Consider the following 22,206-nt stretch of genomic DNA (forward strand, 5'->3'; position numbering starts at 1 on the left):
AGCCTCGGTGCGATTAAAATGGTGAGCTTCCGGTACGGTGGATGAGGGGCCAAGGAAGCGGCCTATGCGTGAAGCGCTAGGTTACCTGCGAAGGATCCTAGAGGGTGCTGACCATACGGTGCTCGGGCTCTGGGTCGCCTAGGATACCCACGCGTGCGTCGAGGAAGATATTGGAACAGAGTTGGAGTTGTTTTCTGAAATCGAGCATGGATCTGGTTGATTGACCTTGCTGGTCTTCAATGGATGAGTCCATGGCTCCTTATATGGATCTGTTGGTTGATCTTGCTGATCTTCAACGAGAGTCCATCATGTTAAGTGATTATATTGCCAAGTATTATGGGCTAGGAACTATCGAAACGGCTCCTGAGCGTTCTAGTTGCCAATGATGCCATAGATACTCTGATGAAGGAATGATGGAAAATTAAGAATCAATTGGATAAATTGGAAGATGGTGATCAATGATACTATGGTTTTATTAAAGGACTGTTTTACACTGGTTGAATCTGGTTGAAAAAGGCAATTTCATATTGGGTGTGTGAGTGGTGTGACTAGTTTTATTTTGCATGAACATCCGGCTAGGGGGCCTTGGAACTCTTTTCCTTGGTACCCGGGACAAAACCTAACCAAATTTTTAATTGGATCCCATCACTACAGTGGTTGGGCGGTTGGCTAACCCATGGGATTGGATGGGGTTAGGCTGGACTGATGGATCCGTAAATCGAGACTCAAACTTTTGTTTTTACGATAGAAAAAATAAATAAATAAATCCCGGACAGAAACTGTTCTATGGATAGGAATCAACGGCTGTGCCTCTTGAATGGGGAAAAAAGCGTTGATCCCAATGATCCAAGTGCAAGTTTCTTCCTTGAACTGACTAAGTATCTTATAGATGTAATCGGATCATCTCGATCAGAAATGATCTTGACTACGTTAGAGTAAAAAGTTATCCTGGTGGAATCGCCCGTGCTTTCCGGTAGAGGAAGTTTTTCCGGGTTCGATTTTTGGAACAACCGACGGATTAGTCTCTTATCCGGATATCCGTGGGCGAGGCCCCGAGTGTGGGACCCCTGTCCCGCGCGAGAAGCGCTACTTCCGCTGTGCCAGTACCCTGAATCCGTTGCTCGGTGGGAACAGGGATCTTACATACCACATGGCCTACATCATTGGAGGCTCAGAGTTGGTTTTACTCTATTGGGGTAGGTTACATTGGATTGTGGGGTTCCTCTCTTAGAAAAGATGTTCTGGCTCCTCTTCCTTATTAGGAGTCTCCACATGAAGTTTGTCGATGTCGACCCTTCTTCATTTGGTTTGTTGTATAGCAGTCTCTAGCCATGTGTCCTTGCTTCCCACAGTTGTGGCAAGTGAAGGTGTTCCTCCTCCCCTGCCTCTTCCTCATCCTCATCCTCATGCGAGGTCTCCTTGCTTGGGTGTAGAATGTTTTCTCCTCTCCAGTTGTTGGGTCCAATCCTTTCTTCCCTTTTACCTTATTCTCTAGTAGAGCTCTTTCTAACTCATGCAACTTCAAATCTAGAACATTATTTAATATTGCCACAATGTTCTCATACTCTCCCTTATTCACACTCTTTAGAAGCACTACTATTGCCTCATCACCTTCTACTGTCTTTCCAATGGTTGCAAGTTGTTGTGTGATGCTTTTATATTTGTTCAAGTGTGTGGTTAGAGGTTCACTTTCCTTTCATGTCAAGTTTGTAAAATTTTATTAGCAGATTTATCTTTGAGTTCTTTTCTCGGTGCAAAATAATTTGTTAAGTTCATCCCATGCATCTTTAGCTTGTTGTATCCCCGCAAATGTGGTGAAATGATTTCATCATTTAATCTAAGTGAAATGATTCCTAATGCTTTCTCATTTCTGATCTTCCACTCATTCTTCCCATTCTCCTCAGGACATTCATATCTTCCCTCAACTAGCCCCCATAAATCCTTCCTCATGAGAAAATACATGGTTTTCTTTTGCTATGTATGGAATTTCTCCCTGTTCAATTTAGCTACTTCTTATGCAATGCTCATTGATGATGTGAAGGGGTTCTTACCTCTTGATCCAATTCAAGATTCAAGGGCAGTGTCTACCCTTTTACAACTCCAATTTGGTGTTTAATGATGATTACAACAAGTTCACAACAATACACCAAAAATTGCATAAAGCCAAGGATTGTGAGATTAATTCCCTATTTTGTGTGCATAAAATAGATTGTACGGGGAGGCCAAATCTGGTGCCTTAGAGTTCAAATGAGTTCAAATCCTTTTAAGAGCATCAATAGCACTTATTCTAGTAGGGATCAAGTCCAAAAACATAATATTTGAACCAATAATGTATGCTTAATCTTAGTTTTACCAAAGTCACTTATAGATTTGATGCATAGCTTGATGCAGCTTCTCCTTGACAAAATTTGAAAAACTAAGATCATATGCATGTAGAGCACCCTTTTGAAAACCCCTTGGGCTACGAGGAATTAGATTAGTTCCATCTGTGGAAGTGTAGATCTACAATTTTCTCTAGAAATAAGGTGCCTGCAAATCGACCTACAAATCGACATAAATCAGTAGCATGCGTCAGCAATTTGAGAAATTGTTGTTGTAGACCCGTGGGTGGGGATGTTTCCTAGATGTGGCTAAGATCATTTTAGCTAATTTAAAGACTCGAGAGAGATCAAGCCCCTCCACTAGCTAGGGGTGCAGAAGACACTACAACACAGAATGAGGGTTTAGCAATGAAAATAGCAGCACTTTTATAACTAGAAGGGTACAGGGATGTCAGGCCTATATCATTGCTAAACATGCTGCTATTTTTTCTCCAACAGGTTTCCTACAAGAGAAACTAATAACGCTATCGTAAGATTCCTCCTCAGCCTGAATAATGAATAAGCTTTTATCTCAATCTCCTGTAATCATTCCCTATTTCAGAATACAAGAACATATTATTTTTCCTTGTTTTTGCCTAGAGAGAAGAAAAATTCTAGAGAGAGATAATTCAATATTGAGATATTTTTAAATATATAAAAATTACCCTAGTATCAAAAATATATTTCCCTAAAATAGAAGTTCAAAATAAATTCTCTAAGGTGCATTAGGAATGGGAATTCAGTCAAATGATGGGTAGATTACCCTAATGAGAGATCAATGATTCTCATTAAGAAAATCTAGATTAAGGGAAAAGGGTTTTGTGGAACCAATCTTGAGCCAGGAATTCTACTTGCATAGAACCTCTATTTTCTTTTAAAGGACTGTTTTATGCTAGAATGTTGGAGGAAACATTTGGTATGTGTTTAACTAAGGAGAGATTCGTTTGCATAAAAGAATCCCACCAATACAGTGGTTAGACGGTTGGCTAACCCATGGGCTGGTTGGGGTTAGGTTGGTGGATTGGGGGATTCCTGCGATACAAATAGTTACGATTAAGTTACGTTAGTTAGATTAAGTCCTAGGAAAACCCTTGTTCTATGGGAGGGAATCAACAGGTAGTGCCTCATTAAAGGAGAGGAAAAAAAGCAGTGAATCTACCAAGTGCTAACCATGTGACTTTCGGGTTTGGTCGGATCAGTTTGGTTAGTTAAGACTTTGACTCGTTAGATCAATTCTCCCATTAGATGATTTTCCTGCTAGAATCGCACCTTCCGAGTGAGGGAAGTTTTTTCGGGTTCGGTTTCAGAGGAACCGTTGAGCTAGTCTCTTATCCAGACATCCGTGGGGGCAAGGCCCAAAGTGTGGATCCCTGCCCTGCGCAAGAGGCTGACGCTGCTTCCGCCGCTAGCGGCCTCCGAGAGGGGGCATCACGGAGGGGGTGGGGGTCTCACAGTTGGTATCACAACTTTGTTGAAAACTAATAAGGGAAAATGAATTCTTATCAGAAATTTGTAAAAAAAACTCATAAAGAGCATTTACGTATGGTCTTTTCATTCCTTAAGCTTCATCAATAAAGATTTTTAATCAAAGAATTTGGTTTTATAGATGGAAGTTCCACACTTATCCGGTATTCCCGATCTCGCCCAGATATGACTACTTTCACCTTCGAGCATCTCATGTCTTCCACTACAACAACTCAAACGAGCCGAGCCAGACTCACAAGCCATCTCGAGGATTTATATTTCCATACCTAGTGGAGAGGCGATAGCACAAGTGGTTTGCAGGGTAGTATGTCCACACCTCTTGCGACCAGCACATGATGCCTAGGGAAAATATCTCATTGGCCATGATTCTGATGAGGCTAAAAGTGATTCATGGTGTCATTTTATATCACCCTACACCTGGAGATTTTAGACTTTCCTGCCATAGCTACAGACTTCTTAGCCACTTTATTCCAAAGTAGATGATAGTAGCTCCCTTGGCAGTAAGGGAGCTGTAGCAGCCCAGTATCACCATCTTATGCATTTCCCAAGGAGGTTTTGTCTTTCTAGAGCCGAGATTCTCTATGTACATATTGTAACTTTTATATAAATAAAGAAATGTTTTATGGAAAAATTCCCTCTTGTATAAGTGATTGTTTATTATATGACGAAATGATGAAGCAAAATCTATTACTCGGACATATATCATAGATCTCCAGTAAAACCGTTTATCTTGTTTAAAAATTTATTTTTCGAACCTCGTAAGTCTTAGGATCTCGTTGACAAAATTAAAAAATAAATTAATAATGTATCATTTTTGGCAGAATCATGTGGCGAGGGAACCGGGCCGACAGCTAGATCCTCTCACTGACGAGGAAGAGCTTGACCCCCCCGACGTTCGCAAGGCTCTTCACAGAACTCAGCCAGGACCCTTCAAAGGTGAAGGGGAGAACTTGGGCGAGGCTGAGGAGAAGTGGGTTGAGGCCATGAAGGAATATTTTGATGTCACCAGATACAATAAGAGGAGCAAAATGGCTCTCGCTGGGCTGAAGATTGTGGAAATAGCCAAGATGGCATGGAAAAACCATTGTGACACTAACCATTTGGATAGGAATACCCAGTCCTGGAATGATCTCAAAGCTTATCTAAGGAAGAGATTTTGTCCCCCCGGATTTTTAGAAACCAAGATGAATGAATTCTTAGAACTAAACCAGGGGAGCAAATCTATTGAAGAATATCACGAGGCATTTGCTCTTCTCCTCAAGTACTCACCACCACTAGACGAAGAGCAACTTATGGCCATGTTCATTTGGAAAATGAACAAACCTTTAGACACCCTAGTCAAGAATGCCAAGCCAGTTTCCATGGCTGAAGTTGTAAGAATGGATAGGACTTTGCCGAAGCCTTCATCGTTAAAGTCCCGCCAGCTCCCTCATCCTTCAAGAGATTCTAGACACCGAGAAGTTCTTCCAACCTTCCACCTCTAAAGAGACATCAAGGTCCCAACCAGAATCTGGAGTTGGGAAGTTTCAGGAATGAAGGGCCAAGGAAGCCAGGGTCCCAGAGTTTAGAGATAGACTCCTTCGTGTATCAATCCAATGAGGGTCCCCCCGCGCCAGCTCAAGGATTGCCCATCTCCTTCTATGGGCCAAGGAAGCCAGGGTTCCAGAGTTCCGAGATAGACTCCTTCGTGTATCAATCCAATGAGGGTCTCCCACGCCAAAATCAGGGCAACCCCAAAAGAGTGTCAATTCAGCCTACAGCCTCTGAACCCAATGAGGGTCCCCCACACCAAAATCAGGGCAACCCCAGAAGAGTGCCAGTTCAGCCTGCAGCCTCCATGCAAAGCAGTCTCCGAACTCCCTTCCACAATTAGGAAAACCAAAGAGAGAGAGTTCCACCTAGTCTACAGCAGCTAGAGTTGTCATTATAGATGAGGAAGTGGAGGAAGAAAAAGGACAGATCTATGCTGCAATTGAGCATCAGAGAAATAATCGTCAATTTTTAGTCCTCCAGACTTCAACAAAGTACCAAGGTAAGCAATTCAAGCTTTTGATTGATTCAGGGAAACCTATGCAAGTAGAATTGGCCAGTGGAAAGATTCTTTTCACACAACTTGAGATAGACCTTATTTAAATTAGTCTAGGTGTGGGAACGTAACTAAGTGCCAATTAAGAGTCCTACCTTGGAAATCCATGATGGAATCCTTGGAATGGATTGGCTACATAAGAAACAGGCTGACATTCATTGTCACAATGGAACCATCTCTTTCCTTGACCTTCACAGGAGTAAAGTTCAAGAAATTGGAATTCTTGGATCCCCAGTACTGCAATTAGTCAAGGCTACTAAATTATTAAAAGGGCTTAGAAAGAGGTAAGCTATTTATGTCATTAAGATGAATCAGGCTGACATTCATTGTCACAATGGAACCATCTCTTTCCTTGACCTTCACGGGAGTAAAGCTCAAGAAACTAGAATTTTCAGATCCCCAGTAATGCAATTAGTCAAGTCTTCTAAATTATTAAAAGGGCTCAGAAAGAGGCAAGCTGTTTATGTCGTTAAGATGAATCCGGTAGATATAAAATGCAAGGCTAAAGAACCAGAGTGATTGAGTATGCAGATGTGTTCCCAGAAGAGCTGACTAAGATGCATCCATCTCGTGAAGTAGATCATGAGATATGTAACATTCCTCCCTTCAGTTTTTGAGGTATGCAAGTGAAAGAACCTCACCTTCTGATCTTGTAATTATTTCCCTCTCTGAAATAAAAGAAAGATCCTGTTTTACCTTATTTTGGCTTGGAGAGAGAAAATGTCTAGAGGGAGGTAATTCAAAATTGAGATATTTTTGGATATAAAAATCCTCCTGGTGTCTAAAATGGTTTCCCCTGAAACAAAAATTCAAAAAGAACTTTCCAATGTGCAATTGGAATTAATTGAAAATAGGTATAAAGGACCTTAGCCTAAGGGTCTAGTTTTTCAGAAGTTTTTGGATTATGGTCCAATTAAGGTTCCTATGGGCCAATAGGATCAATCCAAGTGTAGGGAGGAGATAAATTGAAGAATAAATGAAAAACCCCCCAAAAATGAGTAAATGCTCACATAAGATGAAGAGTAGACTAAGGACCAAAGAAAAGAATTAAAAAACTCAATTTTGACACCTCAGTGTGGGGATCTCGCCTCATGAAGTAGGCACCTCTTTTTGATCATTACTCCCAAATTTTAATCAATAAACTGAGATATTTTCATCTCTCCTCTCTCCTATTTCAAAACTAGATCCAAAAAGTAAGCTAATTTGACCCAAAAATGGTCAAGAATTGACCAAATTGATTTGGAAAATTCTAGAATCAGTTTGCTTGGCTAGAGGCTCACTTTTTCCTATAAATAGAAGCCTCCTCCTTGGTAAAAGCTTAATGGTGTTTATGCACTATTACTCTACCCCTGTCTTGAGCCATCTACATTGAATTTTTTAATAATTCAATTGTTTTTGGCCTAATCCTCTCCAAAGTGAATTGGTGGCCACTATTGCTTCAAACAATAGTAGAACCCTCAATCCCTCAAGCCAAAGGAGAGCTTACAAGCTCCATGTAAGCTAATTTTCTTACTTTGTTTATGAATTTTAATGAAAAATCTATGGTTTTCTTGATTTTTATGTTTTGCAAATGATTGAATTAAAGTCAAATGCTATGCCCTTATCTTCTTTACATTCTAGCCTTTCTTTATCCTAGAAAGATTAACTAAGTGATTAATTAAAGTCTTCTTATTGTTTACTCTCTTGAATTTAGAAAATTGTGTAGATTAGAGTTCTATTTATTACAAAAGTGTTATTCTTATTAAATTTGATTTCCATGCATAGAAAGATGCGTAAAGGAAATTTTTTTATTACAAAAGTGTTATTCTTACTAAATTTGATTTCTATGTATAGAAAGATGCATAATGAAATTTTTTTAATTACAAAAGTGTTATTCTTATTAAATTTGATTTCTATGCAGAGAAAGATGCATAAGGGATTTTTTTTAATTACAAAAGTGTTATTTTTATTGAATTTGATTTCAATACATAGAAAGATGCATAATGAAAATTTTTTTATTACAAAAGTGTTATTCTTATTAAATTTTATTTCTATGTATAGAAAGATGCATAAAGGATTTTTTTTATTATAAAAGTGTTATTCTTATTTCTATGCATAGAAAGATGCATAATGGAATTTTTTTATTACAAAAATGTTATTCTTATTAAATTTGATTTCTATGCATAGAAAGATGTATAAAGGAATTTTTTATTATTATAAAAGTGTTATTCTTATTTCTATTCATAGAAAGATGCATAATGGAGTTTTTTTATTACAAAAGTGTTATTCTTATTGAATTTGATTTCTATGCATAGAAAGATGCATTAAGGAATTTTTTTTATTACAAAAGTGTTATTCTTATTAAATTTGATTTCTATGCATAGAAAGATGTATAATGGAATTTTTTATTACAAAAGTGTTATTCTTATTAAATTTGATTTTTATGCATAGAAAGATGCATAAAGGAATTTTTATATCAAAATTAGAATTCTCTTAAATTTTATGTTTAAATTCTATGAGTATTTGATAAATGAATAATTAAATACTCTAAGAGAGAAATTTCCATCGTTTTATATTCACACAGATTGTAAAAAGAAAATTCAAGAAATCTATCGAGATCGAAATATTCAGATAAATGATTAATTTATTCCTCATTAGAATTCATAACTAATTTAGAAATTAGTTAAGTGAAAATTCAAAGAAAGAGATTCAGTAAAATAGTAATTGAATTATCAAACCTTTTCGAGAAAGATAGTTCAGGAAAAATCTTATCCGACGTGAACCTTGAATCAGACTATGACCAAGACCAAACTCTTTCATCAATTTTGAGGAAAGAAGCTGTGACTAGTTTAGAAAAATACACTCAAATCTCTTGCCAAATTTGAAACTAAGTTTGAGACCCTTCGAATTGATCTGTGGATCAAGGTTATAGAATTTGAGGAATTCTGGTATGAAATTCAGAATTTCGATCAAGAAGTTTTGGGGATATTGATTCAAAAGATACTTCTTGTATTCAAAAGAAAATCAAACTAAAAACTTCATAGAAACCCTGTTCTCTTAAAGGACTGTCTTACGCCAAAATGCGCTCAAGGCAGCATTTGGTATATGTTTTTCTAAGGGAAGTTTGGTTGCAATTAGCTGCTCTGGCAGGGGGAGTTTTCAAAAGACGGCTCATGCGGCAAAGCTTGCCTAGGTCTTGACCAACCTCGGTATGGTTGAAAAATGGTGGGCTTCTTGTACGATGGGTGAGGGCCGGCGAAGCGATCCCTGAGTGAATAGATGTGATGACATGTGAATCCGATAGATGTGAACGAATGGATGAGATATGATGTCATGTGAATCAGGATGTAAATGAATTATATGGGATGTGAATGGATGATATGTGATGAAAATAGATGTGAATGTATATGTGAAGAATGGATGTGTATGTGTATGTGAAGAATGGATGTGGATATATATGTGAAAGAATGGATGTGGATGTGTATGTGAAGAATGGACGTGGATATGTATGTGAAGAATGGATATGGATGTGTATGTGAAGAATGGATGTGGATGTGTATGTGAAAGAATGGATGTGGATGTATGTGAAAGAATGGATATGGATGTGTATGTGAAAGAATTGATGTGGATGTGTATATGAAGAATGGATGTGGATATGTATGTGAAAGAATGGATGTGGATGTATGTGAAAGAATGGATGTGGATGTGTATGTGAAAGAATGTGATATGATGTAAAGAGATGTGATGGAATATATGTGGATGTGAAGTAATAAATATGAATGTATGGATAGATGTGGGTAGTCGTACATGTGAAGGATTGGATGGATGTGGATGAATGAGCTGAGATGTGTATGAATGAGATATGATGTGAATAGATGTGATGTGATGTTATGTGGATAGAATGTATGTGATGGGATGGTGATGAGAATGAATGTGACAGATATGAATGAATGTGATGTGATGGATGTGATTGGATGGAGGTGATGTGATGTGAAATGGATAGATGTGAATGAATGAGATGTGATGTCATGTGAATCGGGATGTGAATGGATGAGATGTGATGTGATGTGATGTGAATCGGGATGTGAATGAAGAAATATGATGTGAAGCGGATGTGATGTAAATTGGGATAGATGTGAATGGATAATATGTGATGTGAATAAATGTGATGTGGTGTGATGGGAAACGGGATAGATGTGAATGAATGAGATGTGATGTGAATGGATGAGATGTGATGGGATGTGAATCAGGATAGATGTGAATGAATGAGATGTGAGGTGAAATGGATGTGATGTGATGTGATGTGGATCGGGGTAGATACAAGTGGATGAGATCTGATGAGGATAAATGAGGAAAGATGTGATGAGATGAAAATGATGTGATTGGATGAGAATGGGAATACATATGAAATAGATGTGGATTAAATAATGTGGATTGATGTGGAACAATGTGGAAAGACGAGAGTTTGTTATAGAAACTGTATTTATGACTTGTTTTTAAATGACTGTTTTATGTCAAGAATGCTGGGGAAGCATTTTGACCGTCTTGTGAATGAGGTCGTGGAGACCCAATTGATAAAGTTGCAATAGCTGAGGAAGAGTCAATCGAGGACGTCTCACGTAGAAAGGTCCGCCGACCAAGGTCTTGACCAGCCTCGGTTTGATTTAAATGCTGAGCTTCCGGTACGGTGGATGAGGGACCAAGGAAGCGACCTATGAGTGAAGCGCTAGGTGACGTGCGAAGGATCCTAGAGGGTGTTGACCATACGGTGCTCGGGCTCTGGGTCGCCGAAGATACCCACACATGCATCGGGGAAGATATTGGATCAAGGAGTAAGAGTTATTTTCTCAATTATTCACGCATGGATCTGGTTGATTGACCTTGCTGGTCCTCAACAGATGAGTCCATGGCTCTTCTATATGGATCTGTTAGTTGATCTTGCTAATCTTCAATGGAGATTCCATTTTGATTTATTACCGGGCACTATGAGCTAGGAACTATCGAAAAGGCCCTTGAGTGGACAGGTGGTGAGTGTTCTGGTTGCCAATGATGCCATAGGTACACCGATGAAGGAAAAATTGGAAATTAGGATTCAACCAGATATTTTGGAGGATTATGATCAGTGATACTATAGTTTCATTAAAAGATTATTTTAAACTGAATCTGTGAAAAAAGGTAATTTCATATTGGGTGGCGTGACTAGTTTTAAGTTTGCATGAATATCCTGCTAGGGGGCCTGGGAACTCTTTTCCGTGGTACCCGGGATAAAACCTAACCCAATTCTTAAATGGATCCCATCACTATAGTGGTTGGGCGGTTGGCTAACCCACGGGACTTGATGCGGTTAGGCTACAATGATGGATCCCTAAAATGAGACTCAATTCTATTATGGTACGATAGATGAAGTAAATCCCGGATGAAAATTGTTCTATGGAAAAGAATCAACAGCTATGTAGGTTCACCTTGATGATAGATCATCAAAGTTGGAAGTGGATCTTCACCCAAAGGGATCTCAACATGCGTCAAAGGAGATGGATGTAGACCCGACAAGAATTTGATTTTGAAATTAAGTATCGCCCATGGAAAGAAAATGTGGTGGCAGATGCGCTCAGCAGAAAAGCCTCCTTGCTCGCAATTTCAGTGGTGTCAAATCTATTCATCATTGAAGCAAGGGAGAGAATCATGCAGGACGAATTATTTACCCCTATTGCTACCCTTCTAATGTAGAAAAGCAAGACTCCTCAGGAAATGAGTCGAGTTCTTGGGTACAAATTGGATGAAGGATGCATGTATTATAATAAGCGGCTATGCATTCCCAATGATGAGGGAATAAAGGGAAGGATTCTCAGAGAAGCCCATGATAGCCTGATAACTGGACATCCAGGGTTTATAAAAACCTATAGGTCTATGAAGAAAAGCTTCTTCTCTACTTGATCATGTGCGGCAATGCTTAATGTGAGAGAATCAAGGTAGAGGGAGTCAAGATGCCAGGGAAACTGTAGGTGAAGTGCTAGGACACCTAAGTAGGATCCTAGAGGGTTCTGACCATGTGATGCACGAGCTTACGGTTGCTAGGACACCCATGCGTACGTCGAGAAAGATTTGGATGAACCCACAGAATGACTTTTGTGAATGGAATTTTGATATTGGATCTCGTTGGTTGACCAACTAGTCTTCAACAACAGAGAGGCCGGATGATATACTTTATAAAACAATGCACTCAATATTTCGGAGGATCATGATTAGTAATACTATGATTTCATTATTTTAAAGATAAGTAATTTCTCATTGGGTGTGTAAGTGGTATGACTACCTTGAATTTTGCTTGAAACAACGGCTAGGGGGCCTCGGAACTCTTTTCCTCAGTACCCAAGCAAAATAGAACCAAATTTTTATAAAGAAATCCCACCAATACAGTGGTTGGGTGGTTGGCTAACCCATGGACCGATAGGCTAGATCGGGGGATTAGGATGTGATAAGATGTGTATGGGATGAAGTAAAGAGTGTATCTGATGGGATAAGATGTATATGGGTTATGATAGGGCGAGAATGGATGTGATGTAAAAGAATAGATGTGAAGGCGTATGGGGTTATATGAATGGGAATGTGGAAATGGATGGATGTATGTGGATGTGTGGATGTGGAAATGGGAGTGTGTATGCATGTAGATGTGTATGTATAGATGTAAATGTGGATGTAGATGTGAATGTATAGATGTGAATGGGAATGTGGATGTGGATGTACGTATGTATGTGGATGTGGATGTATGAACAAGGATGTGAAAATGGATACATGCATGTAGATGTGGATGTATGGATGTGGATGTGGATATGGATGTGGATGTATGGATGTAGATATGAATGTGTATGTATGAATGCGGATATGGGATTGGATGTATGATGTGGATGTACGAACATGGATATGTATGTAGAATAATGAATGTGAATGTGTATGTGAAATAATGTGTCGTCGATATGAGTGAATGGATAAGAATGAGTACACATATGAATGGAATGTGGAATAAGTAATGTGGACTGATGAGGGATAATGTGGAAAGACGAGAGTTTGATATAGAAATTGTACTTTGTGACTGTTTGTAAATGGCTGTTTTATGTCAAGAATGTTGGGGAAGCATTTTGACCGTCTTATGGATTAAGGTCATGGAGACCTAACTGATAAAGTTGCAACTACTGACGGAGAGTCAATGGAGGACGTCTCGCGTAGCAAGATCGACCGAGGTCTTGACCAGCCTCGGTTTGATTGAAATGGTGAGCTTCCGATACGGTGGATGAGGGACCAAGGAAGCGGCCTATGAGTGAAACGCTAGGTCACCTGCGAAGGATCCTAGAGGGTGCTGACCATACGGTGCGCGGGCTCTGGGTCACCCGAAGATACCCACACGTGCCTCGTGGAAGATATTAGAACAAGAGGTAAGAGTTGTTTTCTGAAACCGGGCATGGATCTGGTTGATTGACCTTGCTGGTCCTCAACGAATGAGTCCATGGCTCTCTTATGGATCTGTTGATTGATCTTGCTGATCTTCAACAAGGATTCTATCTTGATTTTTATATGTGAAAATATTGTCGACTATTATGAGCTAGGAACTACTGAAAAGGCCCTTGAGTGAACAGGTGGTGAGCGTTCTGGTTGCTAATGATGCCATGAGTATACTGATGAATGAATGATTGGAAATATGGATTCAACCAAAGATTTCCAGGATTGTCATCAGTGACATAATGGTTTCATTAAAGGATTATTTTAAAGATTAGTTGATGCTGAGAAAAAGGCAATTTCATATTGGGTGTGTAAGTGGTGTGACTAGTTTTATGTTTGCATGAACTTCCGGCTAGGGGGCCTAGGAACTCTTTTCCCTAGTACCTGAGACAAAACCTAACCAAATTCCTAATTGGATCCCATCACTACAGTGGTTGGGAGGTTGGCTAACCCATGGGACTGGATGGGGTTAGGCTGATGGATCCATAAATCGAGACTCAAATTCGGTTATTACGATAGATGAAGTAAATCTCGGATCGTAATTGTTCTATGGATAGGAATCAACGGCTGTGCCTCTTGATGGGGAAACAAGCGTTGTCCCAATGATCCAAGTGCAAGTTTCTTCCTTGATCTAACCGAGTACCTTTATAGGTGCAGTCGGATCAGTTTGATCAGTAATGGTCTTGACTACGTTAGAGTAAAGAGTTATCCTGGTGGAATCGCCCGTGCTTTTCGGATAAAGGAAGTTTTTTCGGGTTTGGTTTTGGATAAACCGACGGATTAGTCTCTTGTCCGGATATCCATGGGCGAGGCCCCGAATGTGGGACCGCTGCCCCGCACTAGATGTGCTACTTCCACTGACTTCTAGCACCCTGAATCCATTGCGCAGTGGGGACAGGGATCTCACAGTTGGTATCAGAGAAAATTGGCTAATAAAGATCAACTGAGAAGCCAAATATGTCAAAAATTTATCAAGAAGCACAAAAAGGTTGTAATTGTGTGATATAATTCATACAACTTGATATTCAAACTGAAAATTCGTAAATTAGTAATTGGGTCTTCAAATGGAAGTACCGCAATTGTATGGAACCCTGACTTGCTTAAGGTCTAGACATGATGGTATTTACCTTATAGTTCCAAGTATCATGATTACCTGTATATACTGAGGGTATAACTGCAGCTCTTTACCGAGAGTATATACGAGTAAATCTAAGACTTGAAATTATAAGCATTAATGCTATCCAGTTGATGAATTTGAATGTGGTTGGATATGATTTTTAATTCTGTTTGAGAACTGATGAATTGATTTGGATTCTGATTGAAAAATGATAATCCCTGAAAATTGGTTGAAATGTAATAAGCTGAGCGAAACCACAATGAGGATGAATGGGACAAGTCCCTGTGATGATATTCATAACTAGAATGATGATAATTATTTCAGCAAATCACTATGAGATTAGTGGATTGTGCTGTCAAATTACTGCTGTTAACACTTAACACAGTAGATCAAGTTAAGGGATGACAAATTGAGAACTTGCTTGACTGAAATTCCCGTGGAGGAATATTCAGAAGGGAATTTTTCGGTCTAATGGACCATTATCATGTAAAAGATATGAATGATACAATCTGAATGAATTGTTATTTAATGATGAGTTCTATATAAAGGATATTAATCCCAGTAGTCTGTTAGGTTGACCAGAATATAAGGAACCCCAGAATAAATTGGATCTTAAGAAAAAGAGTTGTCCTCTACTTTGCGAGATGAGGACATCTCGCACTTTTTTAAGTGGGGTAGAATGTAAGATTCCTCCCCCAGTCTTCGAGGTATACAGGAGTAAGAATCTCCCTTTCTGATCTTTTAATTATTCCCTCTCTAAAATAAAAGAAAGATTCTGTTTAAAGAAAGGAAGACCCTTTCCCCAGAATACTTCTCAGGAGCCCAACTGTTTTAAGGATTCAGAACGTTGAGTTCGGAAGTGAGAATCGGTGTTTTGGATACCAAGGTTTTGGTCTTCATTCAAATATGGCCCAAAAGAAGTTCTTTATCTCTTGAGAAGTATAAGAAGTTATCCCCCAGATATTGTGGGCCATATCTGAATTCAAAGAAAGTAGGTGACTTAGCCTACGAGCTTCTTCTACCTCCTCATCTCAAAGTTCATAATGTATTTCATGTAAGCCTTTTATAGAAATATGTGCCAAACCCAATCATGGAAAGACAGAAAAACTTTAGTGGCAAGATACCGTTGGCTTCTAGGTTACGTTAGTTCCTCCTTTTATAAGTCGCAACTCTTACTTGTTGCTTGCAGTAATCTTACTTCCATCGATCTCCTTTCTTTCTTAATCTCTCTTATGGCTTGGCAGCAAGACTTGGTTTTATCCATGATGATTTCTCACCTTCAAGACGCAAGCGAGTCTGTGAAGAAGGATTTTATAGAATTGTATGAGCGCTCACTTTTCCCTCACTTGGGAACTTTTGTAGCTCAGACAAAATGGCGGACCTATCAAGACATAACTAGGGTAACACCGTGGGGTCAGCAACACTTTCATAACAATGTCCGCTTGGCTATGGTTATTGAAGCTTTGGGTTTGGGTCCCCGATACTACTGCGTGATGAGATCAAGGCATGGTGGATTTTCTGAGCAAGTCTTCTTACTGGCATGTTTTCTTCCTCACCAGAAGATATGCCTTTATCCCATTTTCGGCTTGCCTCTTAGAGGTCCTTTTAATAGGTCACCTCATACCAATGAGATAGGTGCTGCAATAACCGGCCAAATTATTCTCATAGACGAGTTACCTTATACGTGTGTAGCTTGTGAGTGCTACTTTTGTGACCATATGATGGACGGGCTTATGGAATTGTAAAAAGTTCTTCTATCTTTACTGTATATGTTCCATGAGTGAATAAAGTTGAAATCTTTGTTCTTGTCTTGAGTCTTACTCTCTTTGAGACTTTTCTTGGTGGTTAATCTTAATTAAATTTTTTCTCTTAGTCTCATATTCGTGCATCTTGCGAAATTACCCCAGTTTGCAAGATGAGGACATCTCGCATTTTTCAAGGTGGAAGTGAATGTAAGATTCCTCCCCAATCTCTCAAAATGTCCAGCATCTTCTCCTATAATCAATCCCCTCTTCTGAAATATAAAAGATCTTATTTCTAACTGTTTAGACTTAGAGAGAGAAAATATTATAGAGAGAGAATATTTAGATTTTGAATATTTTTAGATAGAAAAATTATCTCATCTTATTAAAATAAGTTTCCCTGAAACAAAAATTCAAAAAGAACTTTCCAATGTGCAATTGGAATTAATTGGAAATGGGTATGAAGGACCTTAGCCTAAGGGTCTAGATTTTCAGAAATTTTTGGATTATGGTCCAATTAAGGTTCCTATGGACCAATAAGATCAATCCATGTGTGGGGAGGAGATAAATCCAATTTTGTAAAAGAAAATACCCAAAAATGAGTAAATGCTGACATAAGATGAAGAGTTGACTATGTACTAGTAAGAAACTATGAGAAACATTAAAAATATGAAATATTTTGGATATAATGATTCCATTTTGACACATATGTAAGGAAGAGGAGTCCCTTCAATGCTCACATAAGATGAAGAGTTGAATATGTACAAGGTTTAATAGTAAGAAACTATGAGCAATATTAAAAATATGAGATATTTTGGGAATAATGATTCCATTTTGACACCTATGTAAGGAAGGGGAGTCCCTTCAATGCTCACATAAGATGAAGAGTTGAATATGTACAAGGTTAATTAGTAAGAAACTATGAGCAATATTAAAAATATGAGATATGGTTGGCCACTCTTGTTCAAACAAGAGTTGAACCCTCAAACCATCAAGCCAAAGGAAAGCTTTCAAAGTCATTAGTAAGTTGGTGATTCTTCTTTTCACTTATTTTATGGTTTATATGGCTTTAAATGGTTTTTATGCTTTATGTCTTTTCTAAAAATGTTATGCTTCATTTATAAAAAGGCATTCCCCTCTCTTCTCTAACAAAACCAACCATTCTCTATCCTAGGTGATTGGTTAATTGATTAATGTCAAGTCTTTATAATGATTATTTTATTATAAAAGTGTTACTTTTAGCATAATTGAAATTCATGCATAGAGGTATGCATAAAAGATGAATATTTTATTGTGAAAGTGTTACTTTTAGCATAATTGAATTTCATGCATAGAGGTATGCATAAAAGATGATTATTTTATTGTAAAAGTGTTACTTTTAGCATAATTGAATTTCATGCATAGAGGTATGCATAAAAGATGATTATTTTATTGTAAAAGTGTTACTTTTAGCATAATTGAATTTCATGCATAGAGGTATGCATAAAAGATGATTATTTTATTGTAAAAGTGTTACTTTTAACATAATTGAATTTCATGCATAGAGGTATGCATAAAAGATGAATATTTTATTGTAAAAGTGTTACTTTTAGCATAATTGAATTTCATGCATAGAAGTACGCATAAAAGATGAATATTTTATTATAAAAGTATTACTTTTAACATAATTGAAATTCATGCATAGAGGTATGCATGAAAAGATGATTATTTTATTATAAAAGTGTTACTTTTAGCATAAATGAATTTCATGCATAGAGGTATGCATAAATGATGCATATTTTATTATAAAAGTGTTACTTTTAGAATAATTGAATTTCATGCATAGAGGTATGCATAAAGATGATTATTTTATTATAAAAGTGTTACTTTTAGCATAATTGAATTTCATGCATAGAGGTATGCATAAAAGATGATTATTTTATTATAAAAGTGTTACTTTTAGCATAATTGAATTTCATGCATGGAGGTATGCATAAAGATGATTATTTTATTGTAATAGTGTTACTTTTAGCATAAATAAATTTCATGCATAGAGGTATGCATAAAAGATGAATATTTTATTGTAAAAGTGTTACTTTTAGCATAATTGAATTTCATGCATAGAGGTATGCATAAAGATGATTATTTTATTATAAAAGTGTTACTTTTAGCATAATTGAATTTCATGCATAGAGGTATGCATAAAAGATGATTATTTTATTATAAAAGTGTTGCTTTTAGCATAATTGAATTTCATGCATAGAGGTATGCATAAAAGATGAATATTTTATTGTAAAAGTGTTACTTTTAGCATAATTGCATTTCATGCATAGAGGTATGTATAAAAGATGAATATTTTATTGTAAAAGTGTTACTTTTAGCATAATTGCATTTCATGCATAGAGGTATGCATAAAAGATGAATATTTTATTGTAAAATTGTTACTTTTAGCATAATTGAATTTCATGCATAGAGGTATGCATAAAAGATGAATATTTTAGTATAAAAGTGTTACTTTTAGCATAATTGAATTTCATGCATAGAGGTATGCATAAAAGATGAATATTTTATTGTAAAAGTGTTACTTTTAGCATAATTGAATTTCATGCATAGAGGTATGCATAAAAGATGAATATTTTATTGTAAAAGTGTTACTTTTAGCATAATTGAATTTCATGCATAGAGGTATGCATAAAAGATGAATATTTTATTATAAAAGTGTTACTTTTAGCATAATTGAATTTCATGCATAGAGGTATGCACAAAAGATGAATATTTTATTGTAAAAGTGTTACTTTTAGCATAATTGAATTTCATGCATAGAGGTATGCATTAAAAGATGAATATTTTATTGTAAAAGTGTTACTTTTACCATAATTGAATTTCATGCATAGAGGTATGCATAAAAGATGATTATTTTGTTATAAAAGTGTTACATTTAGCATAATTGAATTTTATGCAGAGGTATGCATTAAAGATGATTATTTTATTATAAAAGTGTTACTTTTAGCATAATTGAATTTCATGCATAGAGGTATGCATAAAAGATGAATATTTTATTGTAAAAGTGTTACTTTTAGTAAAATTGAAGTTCATGCATAGAGGTATGCATAAAAGATGAATATATTTTTTTGTAAAAGTGTTACTTTTAGCATAATTGAATTTCATTCATAGAGGTATGCATAAAAGATGAATATTTTATTGTAAAAGTGTTACTTTTAGCATAATTGAATTTCATGCATAGAAGTATGCATAAAAGATGATTATTTTATTATAAAAGTGTTACTTTTAGCATAATTGAATTTCATGCATAGGGGTTTGCATAAAAGATGATTAGCTTTTTATAAAAGTGTTACTTTTATCATATTTGAAACTCATGCATAGAGGTATGCATAAAAGATGATTATTTTATTATAAAAGTGCTACTTTTAGCATAATTGAATTTCATGCATAGAGGTATGCATAAAAGATGAATATTTTATTGTAAAAGTGTTACTTTTAGCAAAATTGAATTTCATGCATAGAGGTATGCATAAAAGATGAATATTTTATTGTAAAAGTGTTACTTTTAGCATAATTGAATTTCATGCATAGAGGTATGCATAAAAGATGAATATTTTATTGTAAAAGTGTTACTTTTAGCATAATTGAATTTCATGCATAGAGGTATGCGTAAAAGATGAATATTTTATTATAAAAGTGTTACTTTTAGCATAATTGAATTTCATGCATAGGGGTATGCATAAAAGATTATTATTTTATTATAAAAGTGTTACTTTTATCATATTTGAAATTCATGCATAAGGGTATGCATAAAAGTGATTATTTTATTATAAAAGTGTTACTTTTAGCATAATTGAATTTCATGCATAGAGGTATGCATAAAAGATGAATATTTTATTGTAAAAGTGTTACTTTTAGCATAATTGCATTTCATGCATAGAGGTATGCATAAAAGATGAATATTTTATTGTAAAAGTGTTACTTTTAGCATAATTGCATTTCATGCATAGATGTATGCATAAAAGATGAATATTTTATTGTAAAATTGTTACTTTTAGCATAATTGAATTTCATGCATAGAGGTATGCATAAAAGATGAACATTTTATTATAAAAGTGTTACTTTTACATAATTGAAATTCATGCATAGAGGTATGCATAAAAGATGAATATTTTAGTATAAAAATGTTACTTTTAGCATAATTGAATTTCATGCATAGAGGTATGCATAAAAGATAAATATTTTATTGTAAAAGTGTTACTTTTAGCATAATTGAATTTCATGCATAGAGGTATGCATAAAAGATGAATATTTTATTGTAAAAGTGTTACTTTTAGCATAATTGAATTTCATGCATAGAGGTATGCATAAAAGATGAATATTTTATTGTAAAAGTGTTACTTTTGGCATAATTTAATTTCATGCATAGAGGTATGCATAAAAGATGAATATTTTATTATAAAAGTGTTACTTTTAGCAAAATTGAATTTCATGCATAGAGGTATGCATTAAAAGATGAATATTTTATTGTAAAAGTGTTACTTTTAGCATAATTGAATTTCATGCATAGAGGTATGCATAAAAGATGATTATTTTGTTATAAAAGTGTTACATTTAGCATAATTGAATTTCATGCAAAGGTATGCATTAAAGATGATTATTTTATTATAAAAGTGTTACTTTTAGCATAATTGAATTTCATGCATAGAGGTATGCATAAAAGATGAATATTTTATTGTAAAAGTGTTACTTTTAGTAAAATTGAAGTTCATGCATAGAGGTATGCATAAAAGATGAATATATTTTTTTGTAAAAGTGTTACTTTTAGCATAATTGAATTTCATTCATAGAGGTATGCATAAAAGATGAATATTTTATTGTGAAAGTGTTACTTTTAGCATAATTGAATTTCATGCATAGAAGTATGCATAAAAGATGATTATTTTATTATAAAAGTGTTACTTTTAGCATAATTGAATTTCATGCATAGGGGTATGCATAAAAGATGATTAGCTTTTTATAAAAGTGTTACTTTTATCATATTTGAAATTCATGCATAGAGGTATGCATAAAAGATGATTATTTTATTATAAAAGTGCTACTTTTAGCATAATTGAATTTCATGCATAGAGGTATGCATAAAAGATGAATATTTTATTGTAAAAGTGTTACTTTTAGCAAAATTGAATTTCATGCATAGAGGTATGCATAAAAGATGAATATTTTATTGTAAAAGTGTTACTTTTAGCATAATTGAATTTCATGCATAGAGGTATGCATAAAAGATGAATATTTTATTGTAAAAGTGTTACTTTTAGCATAATTGAATTTCATGCATAGAGGTATGCGTAAAAGATGAATATTTTAATATAAAAGTGTTACTTTTAGCATAATTGAATTTCATGCATAGGGGTATGCATAAAAGATGATTATTTTATTATAAAAGTGTTACTTTTATCATATTTGAAATTCATGCATAAGGGTATGCATAAAAGATGATTATTTTATTATAAAAGTGTTACTTTTATCATAATTGAAATTCATGCATAGAGGTATGCATAAAGATGATTATTTTATTGTAAAAGTGTTAGTTTTATCATAATTCAAATTCATGTAAGTATATATTAGCCTCAAATTGTATCTTATCTTTTAATTAAAGAAGGTTAATTAAATACCAACTTTTTAAAATGTTCATTTATTTGTATGTCTATAGCTTGAAGCAGTGAAATTCCCCCTACACAAGATGAAAATGATTTTGCATTACAACAGGGTTTGCAAGCTCTATTTCATAGGGTGCAAGATGAAGGATATATTGTTATTACTGGAGGAGATGTTTGGCAAGCATGGCAAGCAAGTGCATTCCTAAACCCTAAACCTCTTATCTATGAGTTTTTTGGAAACATACACTTATGTAATTTTGCTAAGTATTGTAATTGAATTTTGACATTCCTAAAACCATGG

This window comes from Cibotium barometz, chromosome 45, assembly GCF_041138505.1.
Source record: "Cibotium barometz isolate CiBa-2024 chromosome 45, ASM4113850v1, whole genome shotgun sequence".
NCBI classification, from domain to species: domain Eukaryota; kingdom Viridiplantae; phylum Streptophyta; class Polypodiopsida; order Cyatheales; family Cibotiaceae; genus Cibotium; species Cibotium barometz.